At 39.7% G+C, this 24,288-nt stretch overlaps 1 pseudogene; it reads right to left on the bottom strand.

The window, feature by feature from the left end:
• Positions 1-350: 350 nt before the first annotated feature.
• Positions 351-1,189, bottom strand: LOC117078209 (annotated as a pseudogene).
• Positions 1,190-24,288: the final 23,099 nt, after the last annotated feature.

Raw genomic sequence — 24,288 nt, 5'->3', positions numbered from 1 at the left:
TTAATTCAAGGAGAATATTCTCTAAGTGTCTGAATAGTCTAGACAATGTGACATATGATTAAGTCACCCTTACACATACAGCTTCTATACTTACCTTTGAAGAGATTGTAATCCAACATTTCTTTAATAAGTCCCACTGAAAACTGTGTTTCCTTTGAGACAAACTTTCTTGGCAAAAAGTCGAATTCAATAAATGTCTACCCAAAATGAGAGTCCCACCCCAAATCACAGGTGGAGATATTATTACACCCGTTACATAAAACTTGCAAGTCCCTATACTATGCAAATAGGCTCATAAATGAACACAGGAGTCTCCTAACATTTGACAACTTTAGTGTATAAATTGGTTTCTAGAGTTCCATCTCTGCTTCTGTGCTAGAAGCTGTCTCCAAACCATTATAAGGAGACATCCCTGTGTGCCAAAGTTCCAAGAACAGTTCAGTTATCTGAGAGAAGGCAATGCCAGCAGCTGCATGCTTAGCTTGGCTCTCTCCTGTATAGTTCTTAGCATTAGAGGATGGCTTTGGCTTATTGGGAAGGAGTTCAGTGAGGGGTTTCTAGAAAACAAGCTCCATGGAAGGATGGCTCATAGACTCAATATTTTTTTGTAACGTTCATCAAATTCCTTCTTCAAACCTGTTTTCATAGTATCAGAAAGGAGGAGGTGGTTAACATTTCTGTGAGCTTCAACTTCATCAGTTATCCTGTCTTCAATCTCCTGAAGCTTACTTCAGGCAACTTCACACTGGTTCTCCAGTCCTGTGATCTATTTCTTCACAAATAGAATCTAATATTCCCGGTAGAGAAAGTCCACTAGTGCATGGATTTACTCCACACTCCACACCCCTCTACATCTTGGCGTGCACAAAGAATTCAGTCATTATGGCCAGCACAGAGCTCTGCTTCAGTTATCTATTTTTTCCTTTTTTTTTTTTTTTCTTTTAGCAGGCAATCCTCCTCCTGCTGCTCCTCTAGCTTGTGTTTCTTTTTACAATGAATGGAAAAATGTCGTGCACCGTTCTCCCGCTGAGTCTGCCTGGGACTGCTCGTGGTCCTAGCCAGGGTGCCAGCTGGGCGCTGTCCGTCCCTAGGTGGAAAAAACCCGCTAGGGAAGGCAAGTGGGCCGCGGGAGGAAGTCCAAACTGCAGCTCAGGGGGAGGCCGCTGCAAGGCTAGAGGAGCACAGCCATGGCCATGAGAAAGTAGCTGCAGCCACAGCGACTGCTGAGAGGCGCCCACCTATGAGCCTACTGTGGACCCTATGTCACGCCTTCTAGCGCTAGTCTTGCTTCTTATCCGCCATCGTAATCTGAGCACTCATATGCATTTTAAAATAGTTTTTCCTAGTTCTGTGAAGAATGTCGTTGGTAGTTTGATAGTAATAGCATTGAATCCTGAAACTGCTTTTGGCAATTTGACCATTCTAATGATAATCATTTTTCCTATCCATGAGCATGAAATGTTTTTCCATTTGTTTGTGTCATCTCTCTCTCTCTCTCTCTCTCTTTTTTTTTTTTTTTTAGCAGTGTTTTGCATTCTCTTTGTAGAGATCTTTCACCTTTCTGGTTAGTCGTGTTCCTAGTTATTTCATATTTTTTTGTAGCAGTTGTGACTGGGATTGCATTCTTGATTTACCTCTGAGCTTTACCATTGTTGGTGTGTAAGGAATTCTAGTGATTTTTTTTGTGGGGATGGAGTCCCGCTCTGTTGCCCATGCTGGAGTGCAGTGACATGATTGCGGTCCACTGTAAACTCCACCTGCCGGCTTCAAGTGATTCTCCTGTCTCATTCTCCCACGTAGATGATCCTACAGGCATGCGCCACTACACCTGGCTAATTTTTATATTTTTAGTAGAGGCAGCATTTTTCCATGTTGGCCAGGGTAGGGTGGTCTCGAACTCCTGGCCTCAAGTGATCCACCTGCCTCAGCCTCCCAATTTGCTGGGATTACAGGTGTGAGCCACCGCATTTGGCCTGTGATTTTTTGTACATTGATTTTTTATCCTGAGACTTTGCTTAAGTTGTTTTTCAGCTTTAGGAGCTTTTGGGTTGAGACCACAAGGTTTTCTAGATGTAGGATTATGTCATCTGGACACAGGAGTAGGTTAACTTCCTGTCTCCCTATATGGATTTTTTTTTTTTAATTTCTCTTACTTAATTGCTTTGCTGAGGACTTCCAATACTATGTTGAATAGAATTGATGAGAGAGGGCACCTTTGTCTTGCACCAGTTTCCAAGGAGAATGCTTTCAGCTTTGTCCCATTCTTTATGATGTTGGCTCTGGGTCTGTCACACATGGCTCTCATTATTTTGAGGCATGTTTCTTCAATACCTAATTTATTGAGAATTTTAAGCCTGAAGGGGTGTTTAGTTTTATTAAAAAGCTTTTCTACAGCTATTGAGATAATTTGTTTTTTGTTTTGTTTATATAATGAATCACATTTTTAAAAATTATACTTTAAGTTCTATGGTACATATGCACAATGTGCAGGTTTGTTACATATGCTGTGTTGGTGTACTGCACCCATTAACTCATCATTGACATTAGATATATCTCCTAATGCTATCCCTCCCCGCTTCCCCCACCCCACAACAGGCCCCGATGTGTGATGTTCCCCTTCCTGTGTCCAAGTGTTCTCATTGTTTAATTCCCACCTATGAGCGAGAACATGCGGTGTTTGGTCTTTTCTCCTTGCGATAGTTTGCTGAGAATGATAGTTTCCAGCTTCATCCATGTTCCTACAAAGGACATGAACTCATCCTTTTTCTTTTTCTTTTTTATTTTTTGTAGAAACTGACAAAAAGTATATTGACAATAAAGGCATAAAGATAATTCCCATGCTTTCCTGAAGTAAAAATACTTAAAATATTAGACAATATATTCAAGAAACAAAGCCATTGTTTAAAGGGATATTTTTTACCTAAATTATATCATAGGTTTTGTAAGAATTTTATATTGTTGTAAGTACATTGCATACATTTCTTAAATTTGTATTATACTAGATGTGACATTTTTGTTTTGTTGAATACACATTGGATTGTGATTTTTACATAATGCAACATGTTCAGTATTCTTTAGCAAAACACCATGTCAGTTATAAATTAAATAACCAGTAACAACAGGATTTAATTATAAAAATACATTTGAAAAATGCTGAGTATATTGTTTTTTTTTTTTTTTTTTTTTTTTTTTTTTTTTTTTTTTTTTTTTGAGATGGAGTCTCGCTCTGCCGCCAGGGCTGGAGTGCAGTGGCCGGATCTCAGCTCACTTCAGCTCACTGCAAGGTCCACCTCCCGGGTTCACGCCATTCTCCTGCCTCAGCCTCCCGAGTAGCTGGGACTACAGGTGCCCGCCACCACACCGGCTAGTTTTTATTTGTATTTTTTAGTAGAGACGGGGTTTCACCGTGTTAGCCAGGATAGTCTCGATCTCCTGACCTCGTGATCCACCCATTTCGGCCTCCCAAGTGCTGGGATATAGTGTATTTCTTATTATAATACTTTAAGTTCTAGGGTACATGTGCACAACGTGCAGGTTTTTATGGCTGTGTAGTATTCGATGGTGAATATGTGCCACATTTTCTTAATGCTGTCTATCATTGATGGACATTTAGGTTGGTTCCAAGTCTTTGCTATTGGGAATAGTGCCACAATAAACATATGTGTGAATGTGTCTTTATAGCAGCATGATTTATAATCCTTTGGGTATATACCCAGTAATGGGATGGCTGGGTCAAATGGTATTTCTAGTTCTAGATCCTGGAGGAATCGCCACACTCTTTTCCACAATAGTTGAACTAGTTTACAGTCTCACCAACAGTGTAAAAGTGTTCCTATTTCTCCACATCCTCTCCAGCACCTGTTTTTTCCTGACTTTTTAATGATTGCCATTCTAACTGGTGTGAGATGGTATCGCATTGTGGTTTTGGTTTCCATTTCTCTGATGGCCAGTGATGATGAGCATTTTTTCCTGTGTCTGCTGGCTGCATAAATGTCTTCTTTTGATAAGTGTCTGCTCATATCCTTCGCCCGCTTTTTGATGGAGTTGTTTTTTTCTTGTAAATTTGTTTGAGTTCTTCATAGATTCTGGATAGTCAGATGAGTAGATTGCAAAAATTGCCTCTCATTCTGTAGGTTGCCTGTTCACTCTGATGGTACTTTCTTTTGCTGTGCAGAAGCTCTTTAGTTTAATTAGATCCCATTTGTCAATTTTGGCTTATGTTGCCATTGCTTTTGCTGTTTTAAACATGAAGTCCTTGCCCATGCATATGTCCTGAATGGTATTGTCTGGGTTTTCTTCTAGGATTTTTATGGTTTTAGGTCTAACATTTAAGTATTTAATCCATCTTGAATTAATGTTTGTATAAGGTGTAAGGAAGGGATCCAGTTCTACCTTTCTACATATGGCTAGCCAGTTTTCCCAGCACCATTTATTAAATAGGAAATCCTTTTCCCATTTCTTGTTTTTGTCAGGTTTGTCAAAGATCAGATGGTTGTAGATGTGTGGTGTTATTTCTGAAGGCTCTGTTCTATTCCATTGGTCTATATCTCTATTTTGGTACCAGTACCATGCTGTTTTGGTTACTGTAGTGTTGTAGTATAGTTTGAAGTCAGGTAATATGATGCCTCCAGCTTTGTTCTTTTGGCTTAGGATTGTCTTAGCAATGCTGGCTCTTTTTTGGTTCCATATGAACTTTAAAGTTGTTTCTTCTAATCTGTGAAGAAAGTCATTGGTAATTTGATGGGAATGGCATTGAATCTATAAATTACCTTGGGCAGTATGGCCGTTTTCACAGTATGGATGAATCACATTTTTTTTTTTTTTTTTTTTTTTTTTTGAGACGGAGTCTCGCTCTGTCGCCCAGTCTGGAGTGCAGTGGCGCAATCTCGGCTCACTGCAAGCTCCGCCTCCCGGTTTACGCCATTCTCCTGCCTCAGCCTCCCGAGTAGCTGGGACTACAGGCGCCCGCCATCTCGCCCGGCTAGTTTTTTGTATTTTTTAGTAGAGACGGGGTTTCACCGTGTTAGCCAGGATGGTCTCGATCTCCTGACCTCGTGATCCACCCGTCTCGGCCTCCCAAAGTGCTGGGATTACAGGCTTGAGCCACCACGCCCGGCCGAATCACATTTTTTTATTTGTGTATGTTGAACCAATTTTGAATCCTATGAATAAAATGTACTTGATCTTGGTGGATAAGTTTTTAAGTATGCTACCTGCTTCAATTTGTCAGTATTTTGTTGAGGATACTTGCATCAATTTTCATCAAGGATATTGACCTGGGGTGGTTTATTTTGTTGTTGTTGTTTCCCTGCTAGGTTTTGATGTCAGGATCATGAAATGATTTAGCGAGAAGTCTTTTCTTTGTTGTTTTGGTTTTTTGCTTTTGTTTTTGTTTTTGTTTTCTTTTTTTGAATAGTTTCAGCCGGAATGATACCAGCTCCTCTTTGTATATCTGTTAGTATTTAGTTGTGAATCCATCTGGTCTTGTGCCTTTTTAAATTGTATGCTATTTATTAGTGATTCACTTTTGGTGCTCATTATTGGTCTGTTCAGAGATTGAATTCTTTCCTGGTTTCATCTTGGGAGGGTGTATGTGTCCAGGAATTCATCTGTCTTTTTCTATATCCTTTTATCTGTATGCATTGTGGGTTATTATACTGTCTAGTGTTTATTCATATTTTTGTGGGGTTTGTGGTAATATCCATTTTGTAATTTTTGATTGTGTTTATTTAGATCTTCTCTCCCTATTTCTTTATTCTAGCTAGCTATGCACTTATTTTATTATTTTGTGTCGAAAAGCCAACTCCTTGAGTTAATCTTTTAATGCTTTTTCATGTCTCTCTCTTCTTCAGTTCTGATTTTGGTTATTTCTTGTGTTCTGCTACCTTCGGAGTTGGCTTTTTCTTGGTTCTCTAGTTCTTCCAGTTATGATGTTGTTAAATTGAGATCTTTCTAATTTTTTGATATGGGCATTTGGTGCTATAAATTTTCCTTTTAACAGTGCCTTAGCTGAGTTCTAGAGATTCTGGGATGTTGTATCTTTATTCTCATTAGTCTGAAGAAACCTTTTGATTTCTATTTTAATTTAATTAGTTATCCAAAAGTCATTCAGGAACAGTTTATTCTATTTCCATGTAATTGTATGGTTTTGAGTGATTTTCTTTAGTCTTGGTTTTTTATTTGTTTGTGCCGTGGTCTGAGAGATGGGTTGTTATTATTTCTGTTCTTTTGCATTTGTTTAGGATTTTTAAAATTATGATTATGTGATTGATTTTAGAGTATTTTTTATATGGACATAGAAGAATGAATTTATTATTGTTTTTGAGGGGTGAGTTTCATTGATATCTATCAGGTCCAGTTAAGCTAGTGCTGAATTTAGGTCCTGAATATCTTTGTTAATTTTCTGCCCTGATGATCTTTCTAATATGCTGAACAGGGTTTTGAAGTCTCCCACTCTTACTGTGTGTAAGTCTACATCTCTTTGAAGGTCTCTAAGATCTTGCTTTATGGTTCAGAGTATTCCTATGCTCGGTGCATATATATTTATAATAGGTCTTCTTGTTTCATTGAACCCTTTACCATCACATAATGCTCTTCTTTGTCCTTTTTGGTGTTTGTTGGTTTAAAGTCTGTTTTGCCTGAAATTAGGATTGCATTTCCTGCTTTCTTTTGTTTTCCATTTCCTTGGTAGATTTTTCTGCATCCCTTTAAGTCTATGTGTGTGATTTCATTTGAGATAGGTTTCTTGAAGACAGCTTGCCAATGGGTCTTGGCATTTAATCCACCTTACTACTCTGTGCCTTTTAATTGGGGCATTTGGCCTGTTTACCTTCAAGGTTGATATTGATATGTATAAATTTGATCTTGTCAACATGATACTAGCTGGCTAATTTTCAGACTTGTTTATGTGGTTGCTTTATATTGTTACTGGCCTCTGTATTTCAGTATGTTTTCGTAGTGGTTGGTAATGGGCTTTCTTTTCCATATTTAGTGCCTTTTTCAGGAGCTCTTTTAAGGTGTGTTTGATGGTAACAAATTTTCTTAGCATTTGCTCGTCTGAAAATTATCTTACTTTCTTTTTGCTTATGAAGCTTAGTTTGGTCATATATGAAATTCTGTGTTGGATTTTATTTTCTTTAAGAATGTTGAATATTGGCTTTCCAGTAGGGTTTCTGCTGAGAAGTTCACTGTTTTTTCTGATTGGCTTCCCTTTGTAGGTGACCTGACCTTGTTTTCTAGCTGCCTTTAACATTTTTACTTTTATTTTGTGTTTGGATAATCTGATGATTATGTTGCTTGAGGATGATCTTCAGAAGTATTTTACTGGAATTCTCTGCATTTTTCAATTTGCATTTTGGCCTCTCTAGCTAGGTGAAGAAGTTCTCATGGATGACAATCTGAAATATGTTTTCCAAGTTGCTTCCACTCTCTCCATCTTTTTCAGGGACTTCAGAGAAATATTTGGTCTCTTTACATAATCACTTATTTGTCAGATATTTTGTTCATTCTTTTTAATTTTTTTTTCTCTCTTCTTGTCTGGCTGTCTTCAAGCTCTGAGATTTTTTCCTCCACTTGGTCTATTTTCCTATTAATACTTGTGATTGCATTATGAAATTTTTCTGGTGTGATTTTCAGCTCTATGAGTTCAGTTACATTTGTTTCTATAGTGGCTATTTTGTCTTTCAGCTCTTATAGTATTTTACTTTGATTCTTAGCTGATATAGATTGGGTTTTGATGTACTCCTGCATCTCGATGATCTTCCTTTTTATTCATATTGTGAATTTTATTTCTGTCATTTCAGCCATCACCCCTGTTTTTTTGCAGTCATTTTGAGGACCAAGGCACTCTGGCCTTGTGAGTTGTCAGGGTTCTTGTGCTGCTTTTCTCATCTCTATGAGTTTATGGTTTTTTTATTTTTTAAATTTTTGGTCAAAGTTGCTGAACTTGGAATTTTTTTTTCTTGTATTTTATTTATGCCCTTTATGGTTTGATTGTGGTATGAAGTCACTTAAGCCAAATGGCTTCATTTCTGGAAGATTTTAGGAGACCAACACTCTACCTTGAATTCTTATACCATTTGCTCTTACTCTGGGGGCCTTGTATCAGGCCCCAACGTTGTTCTCTGTCTTTCTGATGTTTGAAATTCACTGCACTGAGGGGCCACGGTGCTCTCCAACAGCTGGTCACTAGACTCTGATGGGTGGTGTCAGCCAAAGTGTTTTGTAATGTGGTTGCCAAAGAATTTGTTCGTTTTTACATGTGCCAGCAACAGCAACAGTCTGGCAGGGTGCATACTTGTCACCTGTGGCAGGGTGGTAACAGGCACTTTGGGGGCTGCCTGTATGTGAGTGTTCATCACAGTGGTCAAGGCAGTTACGCTTGGGGCCAAGGGGTCCTTGTTTGCAAGGGTCATGATGTTAGTGGTGTTGGCATGGGGGTGGAGCTCTAGGGGGTATAGGTCTGTGTGCATTCTTTTTGTGCCACAGATATGGGTGGTTGCTCAGGATGGAGAATTCCTTGTTCTTTATGCTTAGTTTTTCTCCTGCAACAGTGTTGGTGCAAGGATGGGGCTTGCTGATTCTGTGCCTGCCAAGACTCTGACTGCAATGGCGGTTTGTAGGGAGAGGGCGGTTATCTGTATATTTGCTGTAGCAGTGGAAGGGCAGGGTACATGCATAGAGGTTCACTGACAGGTCAAGGAAAGCAAACATGCCCCTGTACACACTTGTAATCAAAGTGATGTGTGGGGTTGCTGTTGGCCCACGGTAAGCTGCGTTATGGGGAGGTAGCAGAAAGACTCCTGTGTGGCCATGGGGGCAGCACTGTTGGAGCTCTCCATCAGTCAGAAACGTTTCACCAGCACAGAAGTCATGATGCAGGTCCCCAGGGCACTCAAGGCTACTTTGCACAAGTGTGACTAGGCTGGGTCCAACTGGAGAGGCCAGGAATTAAGGGATGCTGATGTCAGACCAGCCCCATCTGGTGGACAAGAACACCCTGCAGAGTTAAGGTTTAATAGTTCCTCTAAGGGTAACGTCTCCTATGGGAGCAAGTCAAGCCTGGGGGAATGGCTGTCTCTGCCTTTGCTCCACCACAGATGCTGCTGCATGAAACTCTCTAGGCTTCAACTCAGCTGGATTGCTACCCTTACCACTTCTTTAAGCAGCTCTCCCTGCCAACTCGAGTGTCCATGGTGGTTGAGAGGTCTCCTTCTGCTGGCATTCGAGAAGCCTACGGAGAGAGAACAGATTGCTTTTTTACCAGTTCAACTCATGCATTCTGGAGTTATTGGTGGCCAGGAACAAGTCCTAGTGTGGAGTAGCCCCGCTTCCTCCCTCTTGCTAGCTACTGTTTCTTTCTTCTTCTCACTCTGATGATGCATTAGGAGTGTGCCAATCATCTAGGTCCCTCAGTGATATCGGGGTGCTCCAGTGTTGGGTTTATATATATACACACACATATACACACCCATATAGTGAGTTTTATATGTTTACTTGTTTTATTTTTTATATATGCTTTAAGTTCTGCAATACCTGTGCAGAACATGCTGGTTTGTTACATAGGTATGCACGTGCCATGGTGGTTTTTGCACCCATCAGCCCGTCACCTACATTAGGTATTTCTCCTAATGCTATCCCTCCCCTAGTCCCCCTGTCACCGCCGACAGGATCTGGTGTGTGATGTTTCCCTCCCTGGGTTCCTGTCTTCTCATTGTTCAAATCCCACTTATGAGTGAGAACATGCGGGGTTTCGTTTTCTGTTCCTCTGTTAGTTTGCTGAGAATGATGGCTTTGGGCTTCATCCCCATCCCTGCAAAGGACATGAACTCATCATTTTTTATGGCTGCATAGTATTCCATGGTGTATATGTGCCACATTTTCTTACTCCAGTCTATCATTGATGGGCATTTGGGTTGGTTCCAAGTCTTTGGTATTGGGAAAAGTGTTGCTATAAACATACATGTGAATGTGTCTTTATAGCAGCATGATTTATAGTCCTTTGGGTATATACCCAGTAGTGGGATGGCTGGGTCAAATGGTATTTCTGGTTCTAGATCCAGGAGGAATTGCCACAGTGTCTTCCATAATGGTTGAACTAATTGACACTCCCACCAACAGTGTAAAAGTGTTCCTATTTCTCCATATCCTCTACAGCATCTGTTGCTTCCTGACTTTTTAATCATCACCATTCTAACTTGCATGAGATGGTATCTCATTGTGATTTTGATGTGCATTTCTCTAATGACCAGTGGTAATGAGCTTTTTTTCATATGTTTGCTGGCCACATAAATGTCTTATTTAACAAGTATCTGTTCAAATCATTTCCTCACTTTTTGATGGGGTGGTTTGTTTTTTGCCTTGTAAATTTGTTTAATTTATTTGTAGTTTCTGGATATTAGCCCTTTGTCAGATGGGTAGATTAAAAAAATTTTTTCCCTTTCTGTAGGCTGCCTGTTCATTCTGAGGATAGTTTCCTTTGCTGTGCAGAAGCTCTTTAGTTTAATTAGATCCCATTTGTCAATTTTGTCTTTTGTTGCCATTGCTTTTGGTGTTTCAGTCATGAAGTCTTTGCCCATGCATATGTCCTGAATGATATTGCCTAGGTTTTCGTCTGGGGTTTTTCTGTTTGTTTGTTTTAGGTCTTACATTCAAATATGTAATCCATCTTGAGTAAATTTTTGTGGAAGGTGTAAGGAAGGGGTCCAGTTTCAGTTTTCTGCATGTGGCTAGCCAGTTTTCCCAGCCCCATTTATTAAATAGGGAACCCTTTCCCCATTGCTTGTTTTTGCCTAGTCTGTCAAATATCAGATGGTTGTAGATGTATGGCATTATTTCTGAGGACTCTGTTCTGTTCCATTGTTCTATATATCTGTTTTGGTACCACTATCATGCTGTTTTGGTTACTGTAGCTTTGTAGTACAGTGGAAGTCAGGTAGCATGATGCCTCCAGGTTTCTTCATTTGGCTTGGGATTGTCTTGGCTATATGGGCTCTTTATTTTTCCGTATGTAATTTAAAGTAATTTTTTCTAATTCTTTGAAAAAGTCAATGGTAGCTTGATGAGGATTGCATTGAATCTATCAATTGCTTTGGGCAATATGGCCATTTTCCAGACATTGATTATTCCTGTCCATGAACATGGAATGATTTTCCATTTGTTTGTGCCCTCCCTTATTTCCTGAGGTTTTCCTGAAGTTGCTTATCAGCTTAATGAGAGTTGCAGCTGAGATGACAGGGATTTCTAAATATACAATCATGTTATCTGCAAATAGAGACTATTTGACTTTCTCTATTCCTATTTGAATACCTTTTATTTTTTTCTCTTGCCTGATTGCCCTGACCAGAGCTTTCAATAATATGTTGAATCGGAGTGGTAAGAGAGGGCATCCTTGTCTTGTGCTAGTTTTCAAAGGGAATGCATCCAGGTTTTGCCCATTCAGTATGATATTGACTGTACGTTTGTCATACCTATTTCTTATTATTTTGAGGTACTTTCCATCAATACCCAGTTTATTGAGAGTTTTTAGCATGAAGAGGTTTAGAATTTTATTGAAGACCTTTTCTGCATCTATTGAGAAAATTGTATGGTTTTTGTTATTGGTTCTGTTTATGTGATGGATTACGTTTATTGATTTGCGTATGTTGAACCACCCTTGCATCCTGGGTATGAAGCCGACTTGATCATGGTGGATAAGCTTTTTGATGTCCTGCTGAGTTCGGTTTGCCAGTATTTTTTTTTTAAATGCAAAAATTTTAAGAGTACAGCACCATGAATTTTGCAAAGTGAACACATTATTGTAAGCATTACATTAACTAGAATATTAATACCACGTAGAAACTTCTCTGTGGCCCCTCATAATTGTTACACCTTCTACGAAATTAACCACTATTTTTTTCTTTTTTTTTTTTTCTTTTTTTTTATTATTATACTTTAAGTTCTAGGGTACATGTGCATAACGTGCAGGTTTGTTACATATGTATACATGTGCCATGTTGGTGTGCTGTACCCATTAACTCGACATTTACATTAGGTATGTCTCCTAATGCTATCCCTCCCCCCTACCCCTCCCCACAATAGGCCCCGGTGTGTGATGATCCCCTGTGTCCAAGTGATCTCATTGTTCAATTCCCACCTATGAGTGAGATCGTGCAGTGTTTGGTTTTCTGTTCTTCCGATAGTTTGCTGAGAGTGATGGTTTCCAGCTGCATCCATCTCCCTACAAAGGACACGAACTCATCCTTTTTTATGGCTGCATAGTATTCCATGGTGTATATGTGCCACATTTTCTTACTCCAGTCTGTCACAGATGGACATTTGGGTTGATTCCAAGTCTTTGCTATTGTGAATAGTGCTGCAATAAACATACGTGTGCATGTGTCTTTATAGCACCATGATTTATAACCCTTTGAGTATATACCTGGTAATGGAATGGCTGGGTCAAATGGTATTTCTAGTCCTAGATACTTGAGGAATCGCCACACTCTTTTCCACAATGATTGAACTAGTTTACAGTCCCACCAACAGTGTGAAAGTGTTCCTATTTCTCCACATCCTCTCCAGCACCTGTTGTTTCCTGACTTTTTAATGATTACCATTCTAACTGATGTGAGATGGTATCTCATTGTGGTTTTGATTTGCATTTCTCTGATGGCCAGTGATGATGAGCATTTTTTCATGTGACTGTTGGCTGGTAAGTGTATGTTCAGTTGGTAAGTGTCTGTTCATTTCCTTTGCCCACTTATTGATGGGGTTGTTGCTTTTTCTTATAAATTTGTTTCACTTCTTTCTAGGTACTGTATATTAGCCCTTTGTCAGATGAGTAGATTGCAAAAATTGCCTCCCATTCTGTAGGTTGCCTATTCACTCTGATGGTAGTTTCTTTTGCTGTACAGAAGCTCTTTAGTTTAGTTAGATCCCATTTGTCAATTTTGGCTTTTGTTGCCATTGCTTTTGGTGTTTTAGACATGAAGTACTTGCCCAGGCCTATGTTCTGAATGGTATTACATAGGTTTTCTTCTAGAGTTTTTATGGTTTTAGGTCTAATATTTAAGTCTCTAATCCATCTTAAATTAATTTTCGTATAAGGAGTAAGGAAAGGATCCACAAGACAGGGATGCCCTCTCTCACCACTCCTATTCAACATAGTGTTGGAAGTTCTGGCTAGGGCAATCAGGCAAGAGAAAGAAATCAAGGGTATCCAGTTAGGAAAAGAAGAAGTCAAATTGTCCCTGTTTGCAGATGACATGATTGTATATTTAGAAAAACCCATCGTCTCAGCCCAAAATCCCTTAAGCTGATAAGCAACTTCAGCAAAGTCTCAGGATACAAAATTAATGTGCAAAAATCACAAGCATTCTTATACACCAGTAACAGACAAGCAGAGAGCCAAGTCAGGAATGAACTTCCATTCACAATTGCTTCAAAGAGAATAAAATACCTAGGAATCCAGCTTACAAGGGATGTAAAGGACCTCTTCAAGGAGAACTACAAACCACTGCTCAGTGAAATCAAAGAGGACACAAACAAATGGAAGAACATACCATGCTCATGGATAGGAAGAATCAATATCGTGAAAATGGCCATACTGCCCAAGTTATTTATAGATTCAATACCATCCCCATCAAGCTACCAATGAGTTTCTTCACAGAATTGGAAAAAACTGCTTTAAAGTTCATATGGAACCAAAAAAGAGCCCGCATTGCCAAGACAATCCTAGGTCAAAAGGACAAAGCTGGAGGCGTCACGCTACCTGACTTCAAACTATACTACAAGGCTACAGTAACCAAAACAGCATGGTACTGGTACCACAACAGAGAAATAGACCAGTGGAACAGAACAGAGTCCTCAGAAATAATACCACACATCTACAGCCATCTGATCTTTGACAAACCTGACAAAAACAAGAAATGGGGAAAGGATTCCCTATTTAATAAATGGTGCTGGGAAAATTGGCTAGCCACAAGTAGAAAGCTGAAACTGGATCCTTTCCTTACCCCTTATACGAAAATTAATTCAAGATGGATTAGAGACTTAATGTTAGACCTAATACCATAAAAACCCTAGAAGAAAATCTAGGTAGTACCATTCAGGACATAGGCATGGGCAAGGACTTCATGTCTAAAACACCAAAAGCACGGCAGCAAAAGCCAAAATTGACAAATGGGATCTCATTAACTAAAGAGCTTTTGCACAGCAAAAGAAACTACCATCAGAGTGAACAGGCAACCTACAGAATGGGAGAAAATTTTTGCAACCTACTCATCTGACAAAGGGCTAATATCCAGAATCTACAAAGAACTCAAACAATATACAAGAAAAAAACAAACAACCCCATCAAAAAGTGGGGAAAGGATATGAACAGACATTTCTCAAAAGAAGACATCCATACAGCCAACAGACACATGAAAAAATGCTCGTCATCACTCGCCATCAGAGAAATGCAAATCAAAACCACAATGAGATACCATCTCACACCAGTTAGAATGGCAATCATTAAGAAGTCAGGAAACAATAGATGTTGGAGAGGATGTGGAGAAATAGGAACACTTTTACACTGTTGGTGGGATTGTAAACTAGTTCAACCATTATGGAAAACAGTATGGCGATTCCTCAAGGATCTAGAACTAGATGTACCATATGACCCAGCCATCCCACTACTGGGTATATACCCAAAGGATTATAAATTAGTCTACTACAAAGACACATGCACACGTATGTTTATTGCGGCACTATTCACAATAGCAAAGACTTGGAATCAACCCAAATGTCCATCTGTGACAGACTGGATTAAGAAAATGTGGCACATATACACCATGGAATACTATGCAGCCATCAAAAGGATGAGTTTGCGTCCTTTGTAGGGACATGGATGCAGCTGGAAACCATCATTCTTAGCAAACTATCACAAGAAGAGAAAACCAAACACCGCATGTTCTCACTCATAGGTGGGAACTGAACAATGAGATCACTTGGACTCGGGAAGGGGAACATCACACACTGGGGCCTATCATGGGGAGGGGGGAGGAGGGAGGGATTGCATTGGGAGTTATACATGATATAAATGTTATGCACATGTACCCTAGAACTTAAAGTATAATAAAAAATAAAAAAATAAAAAAATAAAAAAAAAAAATAAAGAAAAAAAAAAAAAAAAAAAAAGGAAAGGATCCAGTGTCAGCTTTCTACTTATGGCTAGCCAGTTTTCCCAACCCCATTTATTAAACAGGGAATCCTTCCCCATTCCTTGTTATTCTCAGGTTTGTAAAAGATAAGATGATTGTAGATGCGTAGTATTATTTCTGAGGGCTCTGTTCTGTTCCATTGGTCTATATCTCTGTTTTGGTACCAGTACTATGCTGTTTTGATTACTGTAGCCTTGTAGTATAGTTTGAAGTCAGGGAGCGTGATGCCTCCAGCTTTGTTCTTTTGGCATAGGATTGTATTGGCAATGAGGGGTCTTTTTTGGATCCATATGAACTTTAAACCAGTTTTTTCCAATTCTGTGAAGAAAGTCATTGATAGCTTAATGGGGATGGCATTGAATCTATAAATGACCTTGGGCAGTATGGCCATTTTCACAATATTGATTCTTCCTATCCATGAGCATGGTATGTTCTTCCATTTGTTTGTGTCCTCTTTTATTTCACTGAGCAGTGGTTTCTAGTTCTCCTTGAAGAGGTCCTTTATATCCCTTGTAAGTTTGATTCCCAGTTGTTTTATTCTCTTTGAAGCTACTGTGAATGGGAGTTCATTCATGGTTTGACTCTCTATTTGTCTGTTACTGGTGTATAAGAATGCTTGTGATTTTTGCCCATTGATTTTGTATCCTGAGACTTTGCTGAAGTTGCTTATCAGCTTAAGGAGATTTGGGGCTGGTACAATGGGGTTTTCTAAATATGCAATCATGTCATCTGCAAACAGGGACAATTTGACTTCTTCTTTTCCTAACTGAATACCCTTGATTTCTTTCTCTTGCCTGATTGCCCTAGCCAGAACTTCCAACACTATGTTGAATAGGAGTGGTGAGAGGAGGCATCCCTGTCTTGTGCCAGTTTTCACAGGGAATTTTTCCAGTTTTTGCCCATTTAGTATGATATTGGCTGTGGGTTTGTCATAAATAGCTCTTATTATTTTTAGATACGTTCCATTAATACCGAATTTATTGAGCGTTTTTATCATGAAGGGCTGTTGAATTTTGTCAAAGGCCTTTTCTGCATCTATTGAGAAAATCATCTGGTTTTTGTGTTTGGTTTTGTTTATATGCTGGATTACGTTTATTGATTTGCGAATGTTGAACCAGCCTTGCATCCCAGGGATGAAGCCAACTTGATCATGGTAGATAAGCTTTTGATGTGCTGCTGGATTCGGTTTGCCAGTATTTTATTGAGGATTTTTGCATCGATGTTCATCAGGGATATTGGTCTAAAATTCTCTTTTTTTGTTGTGTCTCTGTCAGGCTTTGGTATCAGGATGATATTGACCTCATAAAATGAATTAGGGAAGATTCCCTCTTTTTCTATTGATTGGAATAGTTTCAGAAGGAATGGTACCAGCTCCTCCTTGTACCTCTGGTAGAATTCGGCTATGAATCTGTCTTGTCCTGGACTTTTTTTGGTTAGTAGGCTATTAATTATTGCCTCAATTTCAAGCCTGCTATGGTCTATTCAGGCATTCAACTTCTTCCTGGTTTAGTCTTGGGAGAGTGTAAGTGTCCAGGAATTATCCATTTCTTCTAGGTTTTCTAGTTGATTTGTGTAGAGGTGTTTATAGTATTCTCTGATGGTAGTTTTTATTTCTGTGGTGTCGGTGGTGATATCCCTTTTATCATTTTTTATTGCATCGATTTGATTTTTCTCTCTTTTCTTCTTTATTAGTCTTGCTAGCAGTCTGTCAATTTTGTTGATCTTTTCAAAAACCAGCTCCTGGATTCATTGATTTTTTGGAGGGTTTTTTGTGTCTCTATCTCCTTCAGTTCTGCTCTGATCTTAGTTATTCTTGCCTTCTACTAGCTTTTGAATGTGTTTGATCTTGCTTCTCTGGTTCTTTTAATTGTGATGTTAAGGTGTCAATTTCAGAAATTTCCTGCTTTCTCTTGTGGGCATTTAGTGCTATAAATTTCCCTCTACACCCTGCTTTAAATGTGTCCCAGAGATTCTGGTATGTTGTATCATGGTTCTCATTGGTTTCAAAGAACATCTTTATTTCTGCCTTCATTTCGTTATGTACCCAGTAGTCATTCAGGAGCAGGTTGTTCAATTTCCATGTAGTTGAGCGCTTTTTATTGAGTTTCTTAGTCCTGAGTTCTAGTTTGATTGCACTGTGGTCTGAGAGACAGTTTGTTATAATTTCTGTTCTTTTACATTTGCTGAGGAGTGCTTTACTTCCAACTATGTGGTCAATTTTGGAATAATTGTGATGTGGTGCTGAGAAGAATGTATATTCTGTTGATTTTGGGTGGAAAGTTCTGTAGATGTCTATTAGGTCCGCTTGGTGCAGAGATGAGTTCAATTCCTGGATATCCTTGTTAACTTTCTGTCTCATTGATGTGTGCAGTGTTGACAGTGGGGTGTTAAAGTCTCCCGTTATTATTTTATGGGAGTCTAAGTCTCTTTGTAAGTCTCTAAGGACTTGCTTTACGAATCTGGGTGCTCCTGTATTGGGTGCATATATATTTAGAATACTTAGCTCTTCCTGATGTATTGATCCCTTTACCATTATGTAATGTCCTTCTTTTTCTCTTTTGATCTTTGATGGCTTAATGTCTGTTTTATCAGATACTAGGATTGCAACCCCTGCTTTTTGTTTTGTTTTGTTTTCCATTTGCTTAGTAGATCTTCCTCTATCCCTTTATTTTGAGCCTATGTGTGTCTCTGCATGTGAGATGGGTCTCCTGAATACAGCAAACTGATGGGTCTTGACTCTATCCAATTTGCCAGTCTGTGTCTTTTAATTGGAGCATTTATCACGTTTACATTTAAGGTTAGTATTGTTATGTGTATACTTGATCCTGTCATTATGATATTAACTGATTATTTTGCTCGTCAGTTGATGCAGGTTCTTCCTAGCATCGATGGACTTTACATTTCGGCATGTTTTTGCGATGGCTGGTACTGGTTGTTCCTTTCCATGTTTAGTGCTTCCTTCAGGAGCTCTTGTAGAGCAGGCCTGGTGGTGACAAAATCTCTAAGCATATTCTTGTCTGTAAAGGATTTTATTTCTCTTTCACTTATGAAACTTAGTTTGGCTGGATATGAAATTCCGGGTTTAAAATTCTTTTCTTTAAGAATGTTGAATATTGGCCCCCACTCTCTTCTGGCTTGAAGAGTTTCTGCCGAGAGATCTGCTGTTAGTCTGATGGGCTTCCCTTTGTGTGTAACTCGACCTTTCTCTCTGGCTCCCCTTAACATTTTTTCCTTTATTTCAGCTTTGGTGAATCTGACAATTATGTGTCTTGGAGTTGCTCTTCTGGAGGAGTATCTTTGTGGCGTTCTCTGTATTTCCTGAACTTGAATGTTGGCCTGCGTTACTAGGTTGGGGAATTTCTCCTGGATGATATCCTGCAGAGTGTTTTCCAACTTGGTTCCATTTTCCCCGTCACTTTCAGGCACACCAATCAGACATAGATTTGGTCTTTTCACATAATCCCATATTTCTTGGAGGCTTTGTTCATTTCTTTTTACTCTTTTTTCTCTGCATGTCTCCTTTCGCTTCATTTCATTCATTTAATCCTCAATCACTGATACTCTTTCTTCCAATTGATCAAGTCAGTTATTGAAGCTTGTGCATTGGTCACGTAGTTCTCTTGTCATGGTTTTCGTCTCTATCAGTTCTTTTAAGGTCTTCTCTGCATTGATAATTCTAGTTATCCATTCATCCATTCTTTTGTCAAAGTTTTTAATTTCTTTGCACTGGTTTTATAGTTCCTCCTTTAGCTCTGAGAAGTTTGATTGACTGAAGCCTTCTTCTCTCAACTCATCAAAGTCATTCTCTGTCCAGCTTTGTTCCATTGTTGGCGATGAGTTGCGTTCCTTTGGAGGGGGAGATGTGCTCTGAGTTTTTGAATTTCCTGCTTTTCTGCACTGCTTTTTCCCCATCTTTGTGGTTTTATCTGCCTTTGGTCTTTGATGATTGTGACGTACTGATGGGGTTTTGGTGTGGGTGTCCTTTCTCTTTGTTAGTTTTCCATCTAACAGTCAGGACCCTCAGCTGCAGGTCTGTTGGAGTTTGCTTGAGGTCTACTCCAGACCCTGTTTCCCTGGGTATCAGCAGCAGAGGCTGCAGAAGATAGAGTATTGCTGAACAGTGAATGTTGCTGTCTGATTCTTGCTCTGGAAACTTCGTCTCAGGGTGTAGCCAGCTGTATGAGGTGTGACGTGTCCATCTGCACCTAGTGGGGGATGTCTCCCAGTTAGGCTACTCAGGGGTCAGGGACCCACTTTAGCAGGCAGTCTGTCTGTTCTCAGATCTCAGCCTCTGTGCTGGGAGAACCACTGCTCTCTTCAAAGCTGTCAGACAGGGACTTTTACATCTGCAGAGGTTTCTGCTGCTTTTTGTGTAGCTATGCCCTGTTCCCAGAAGTGGAGTCTACAGAGGCAGGCAGGCTTCCTTGAGCTGCCCTGGTCTCCACCCAATTTGAGCTTCCTGGCGGCTTTTTTTTATCTACTTAAGCCTCAGCAATGGCGGACGCCCCTGCCCCCACCTCGCTGCCCCCTTGCAGTTAGATCTCCTACTGCTGTGCTAGCAATGAGGGAGGCTCCGTGGGCATGGTACCCTCTGGGCCAGGTGTGGGATATAATCTCCTGGTGTGCCATTTGCTAAGACCCTTGGTAAAGCGCAGTATTAGGGTGGGAGTTACCCAATTTTCGAGGTGTTGTGTGTCTCAATTTCCCTTGGCTAGGAAAAGGAATTCCCTTCCCCCTTGTGCTTCCCAGGTGAGGCAGTGCCTCGCCCTGCTTCAGCTCTCACGGGTCGGGCTGCACCCACAGACCAGCGTCACCTGTCTGACATGCCCCAGTGAGATGAACCCAGTACCTCAGTTGAAAATGCAGAAATCACCCATCTTCTGTGTCACTCACACTGGGAACTGGAGGCTGGAGCTGTTCCTATTTGGCCACCTTGGGTGCCATTGGTTTGCCAGTATTTTATTGAGGATTTTTGCATCGATGTTCATCAGGGATACTGGCCTGAAATTTTCTTTTTTTGTTTTTGTGTCTCTGCCAGGTTTTGGTCAAGATGATGCTGGCCTCATAAAATGAGATAGGGAGGATTCCCTGTTTTTCTATTGTTTGGAATAGTTTCAGAAGGAATGGTACCAGCTTCTCTTTGTACCTTTGGTAGAATTCAGCTGTGAATCTGTCTTGTCCTGGGTTTTTTTGGTTGGTAGGCTATTAATTACTGCCTCGATTTCAGAACTTGTTATTGGTCTATTCAAGTATTCGACTTCTTACTGGTTTAGTCTTTGGAGGGTGTATGTGTCCAGAAATTTACCCATTTTTGGTAGATTTTTAGTTTATTTGCATAGAAGTGTTTCTAGTATTCTCTGATGGTAGTTTGTATTTCTGTGGGATCAGTGGTGATATACCCTTTACCATTTTTTATTGTGTCTATTTGATTATTCTCTCTTTTCTTCATTAGTCTGGCTAGAGGTCTATCTATTTTGATGTTCTTTTCAAAAAACCATCTCTTGGATTCATTGATTTTTTTGAAGGGTTTTTTGTGTCTCTATCTCCTTCAGTTCTGCTCTGATCTTAGTTATTTCTTGTCTTCTGCTAGCTTTTAGATTTGTTTCTTCTTGCTTCTCCAGTTCTTTTAATTGTTGTGTTAGGGTTTCAATTTTAGATCTTTCCTGCTTTCTCCTGTGGACATTTAGTGCTATAAATTTCTCTCCAAACACTGCCTTAGCTGTGTCCCAGAGATTCTGGTAAGTTGCATCCTTGTTCTTATTTGTTTCAAATAACTTATTTATTTCTGCCTTAATGTTGTTATTTACCCAGCAGTCATTCAGGAGCTGGTTGTTCAGTTTCTATGAAGTTGTGCAGTTTTCAGTGAGTTTCTTAATCTTGAGTTCTAATTTGATTGCACTGTGGTCCGAAAGGCTGTTTGTTATGATTTCCATCCTTTTGCATTGGTGAGGAGTGTTTTACTTCCAATTATGTCATCAATTTTAGAATAAGTGTAATGTGGTGCTGAGAAGAATGTATTTTCTGTTGATTTGGGGTGGAGAGTTCTGTAGATGTCTATTAGGTATGCTTGGTCCAGAGCTGAGTTCAAGTCCTGAGTATCCTTGTTACTTTTCTGTCTTGTTTACCTGTCTAATATTGGCAGTGGGTTGTTAAAATCTCCCACTATCATTGTGTGGGAGTCTAAGTCTGTTTGTAGGTCTCTAAGAACTTGCTTTATGAATCTTGGTGCCCCTGTATTGGGTGCATATATATTTACGATAGTTACCTCTTCTTGTTGCATTGATCCCTTTACCATTATGTAATGTTCTTGTCTTTTTTGATCTTTTTTGGTTTAAAGTCTGTTTTATCAGAGACTAGTATTGCAACCCTGGTTTTTGTTTGTTTGTTTGTTTGTTTTGTTTTTTCTTGGCTAATCTTCTTCCATCCCTTTATTTTAAGCCAGGTGTGTCTTTGCACATGAGATGGGTCTCCTGAATACAGCACACCTGATGGGTCTTGACTCTTTATACAATTTGCCAGTCTGTGTCTTTTAATCGAGGCATTCAGCTCATTTACTTTTAAGGTTAATATTGTTATGTGTGAATTTGATCCTGTAATTATGATGCTAGCTCTTATTTTGCTTGTTAGTTGATGCAATTTCTTCATAGCGTCGATGGTCTTTACAATTTCGTATATTTTTTAGTGGTTGGTATGGTGTTTTTTGTTTTTGTTTTTGTTTTTTTTTTTTTTTTTTTTTCCGTTTTTAGTGTTTCCTTCAGGAGCTCTTGCACGGTAGGCCTGGTGGTGACAAAATCTCTCAGCATTTGCTTGTCTGTAAAGGATTTTATTTCTCCTTGTCATATGAAGCTTAGTTTGGCTGGATGTGAAATTCTGGCTTGAAAATTCTCTTCTTTAAAAATGTTAAATATTGGCCCCCACTCTACTGGCTTGTAGGGTTTCTGCAGAGAGATCTGCTGTTAGTCTGATGGCCTTCTTTTGTGGGTAACCACACCTTTCTCTCTGGTTGCCCTAACATTTTTTCCTTCATTTCACCCTTGGTGGATCTGATGATTCTCAAGGCGTATCTTTGAGGTGTTCTCTGTATTTCCTGAATTTGAATGTTGCCTGTCTTGCTAGGTTCAGGAAGTTCGCCTGGATAATATCCTGGAGAGTGTTTTCCAACTTAGTTCCTTTCTTTCCTATGTTTCATTGGTTTGGTCTTTTCACACCGTCCAATATTTCTTGGAGGCTTTGTTTTGCTCCTTTTCATACTTTTTTCTTTTTCTTTTTTTTTTTTTTTTTTTGCTAATCTTATCTTCATGTTTTTTTCATTAAGTCGATCTTCAATATCTGATATCCTTTTTTTTTTTTTTTTTTTTTTTTTTTTTTTTTTTTTTGAGACGGAGTCTTGCTCTGCCGCCCAGGCTGGAGTGCAGTGGCCAGGTCTCAGCTCACTGCAAGCTCCGCCTCCCGGGTTTACGCCATTCTCCTGCCTCAGCCTCCCGAGCAGCTGGGACTACAGGCGCCCGCCACGTCGCCCGGCTAGTTTTTTTTGTATTTTTTAGTAGAGACGGGGTTTCACCATGTTAGCCAGGATGGTCTCGATCTCCTGACCTCGTGATCCGCCCGTCTCGGCCTCCCAAAGTGCTGGGATTACAGGCTTGAGCCACCGCGCCCGGCCATATCCTTTCTTTTGCTTTATTGATTCGGCTATTGATACTTGTGTATGCTTCACGAAGTTCTCATGCTGTGTTTTTCAGCTCCATCAGGTTAGTTATGTTCTTCTCTAAACTGGTTATTCTAGTTAGCAATTCCCCTAACGTTGTTTCAAGGTTCTTAGCTTTGTTACATTGGGTTTGAACATGCTCCTTTAGCTCTGAGGAGTTTCTTATTACCCACGTTCTGAAGCCTACTTCCTTCAATTTGTCAAATTTATTGTCTGTCCAGTTTTGTTCCCTTGCTGGCGAGGATTTTTGATCCTTTGTAGGAGAAGAGGCGTTCTGGTTTTTGGAATTTTCAGCCTTTTTGCACTGGTTTTTCCTCATCTTTATGGATTTATCTACCTTTGGTCTTTAGTGTTCGTGACCTTCAGATGTTGTTTCTGTGTGGTTGTTTTTTCTGTTGATGTTGATGTTATTCCTTTCTGTTGTTAGTTTTCCTTCTAACAAACCCTCTGCTGCAGGTCTGCTGGAGTTTGCTGGAGGTCCACTCCAGACCGTTTTCCTGGGCTTTACCAGCAGAGGCTGCAGAACACAAAGATTGCTGCCTGTTCCTTCCTCTGGAAGCTTCGTCCCAGAGGACTACTCGCCAGGTGGCAGCCAGAGCTCTCCTGTATGAGATGTCTGTCGACCCCTGCTGGGAGGTGTGTCCCAGTCAGGAGACACGGGGGTCAGGGACCCACTTGAGGCAGTCTGTCTCTTAGTGGAGGTCAATTTAAGTGCTGGGAGATCCCTGCTCTCTTCAGAGCTGGCAGGCAGGAATGTTTAAGTCCACTGAATCTGTGTTCTCAGCCACCCCTTCCCCCAGGTGCTCTGTCTCAGGGAGATGGGAGTTTTATCTATAAGTCCCTGACTGGGGCTGCTGCCTTTCAGAGACCTCCTGCTCAGATCAGAGGAATCTAGAGAGGCAGTCTGGCTACAGCAACTTTACAGAGCTGCAGTAGGGTCCCTATGTGTTCTAATAATAGTGGATACTGTCCTGTCACTTCCAGGTGTATGACTTTTTATATATGTACATATATATCTATATATACACACACCACAAATAGAATGTGCCTGTGTATATAATACATGTATGTATATACTATATGTAGTATGTATATACGTGTATATGTGTATTATATACGTGTATATGTGTATGTATATATGTGTATATGTGTATGTATATACATATATGTGTGCATGTATATACATGTATATGTATATACATATATATGTATGTATATACATATGTATATGCAGGATGCAGTCTGGTGTGGATCTAGACCTTCAAAATGGTGCCTTGTAGCTGCCTAGGACTCAGGAGGTATTATAGTCTCCTGCTGAATTTATTATTTTATTATTATGTGATACTTTTGGTCTTTTTGCCTTTTTTATTCTTTAAAGTCTGTTATTTAGGTACAGCTATT

Source organism: Trachypithecus francoisi, unplaced genomic scaffold (assembly GCF_009764315.1).
Source record: "Trachypithecus francoisi isolate TF-2019V2 unplaced genomic scaffold, Tfra_2.0 Lachesis_group6, whole genome shotgun sequence".
NCBI classification, from domain to species: domain Eukaryota; kingdom Metazoa; phylum Chordata; class Mammalia; order Primates; family Cercopithecidae; genus Trachypithecus; species Trachypithecus francoisi.
This window is presented reverse-complemented; position numbering and strand designations above follow the sequence as displayed.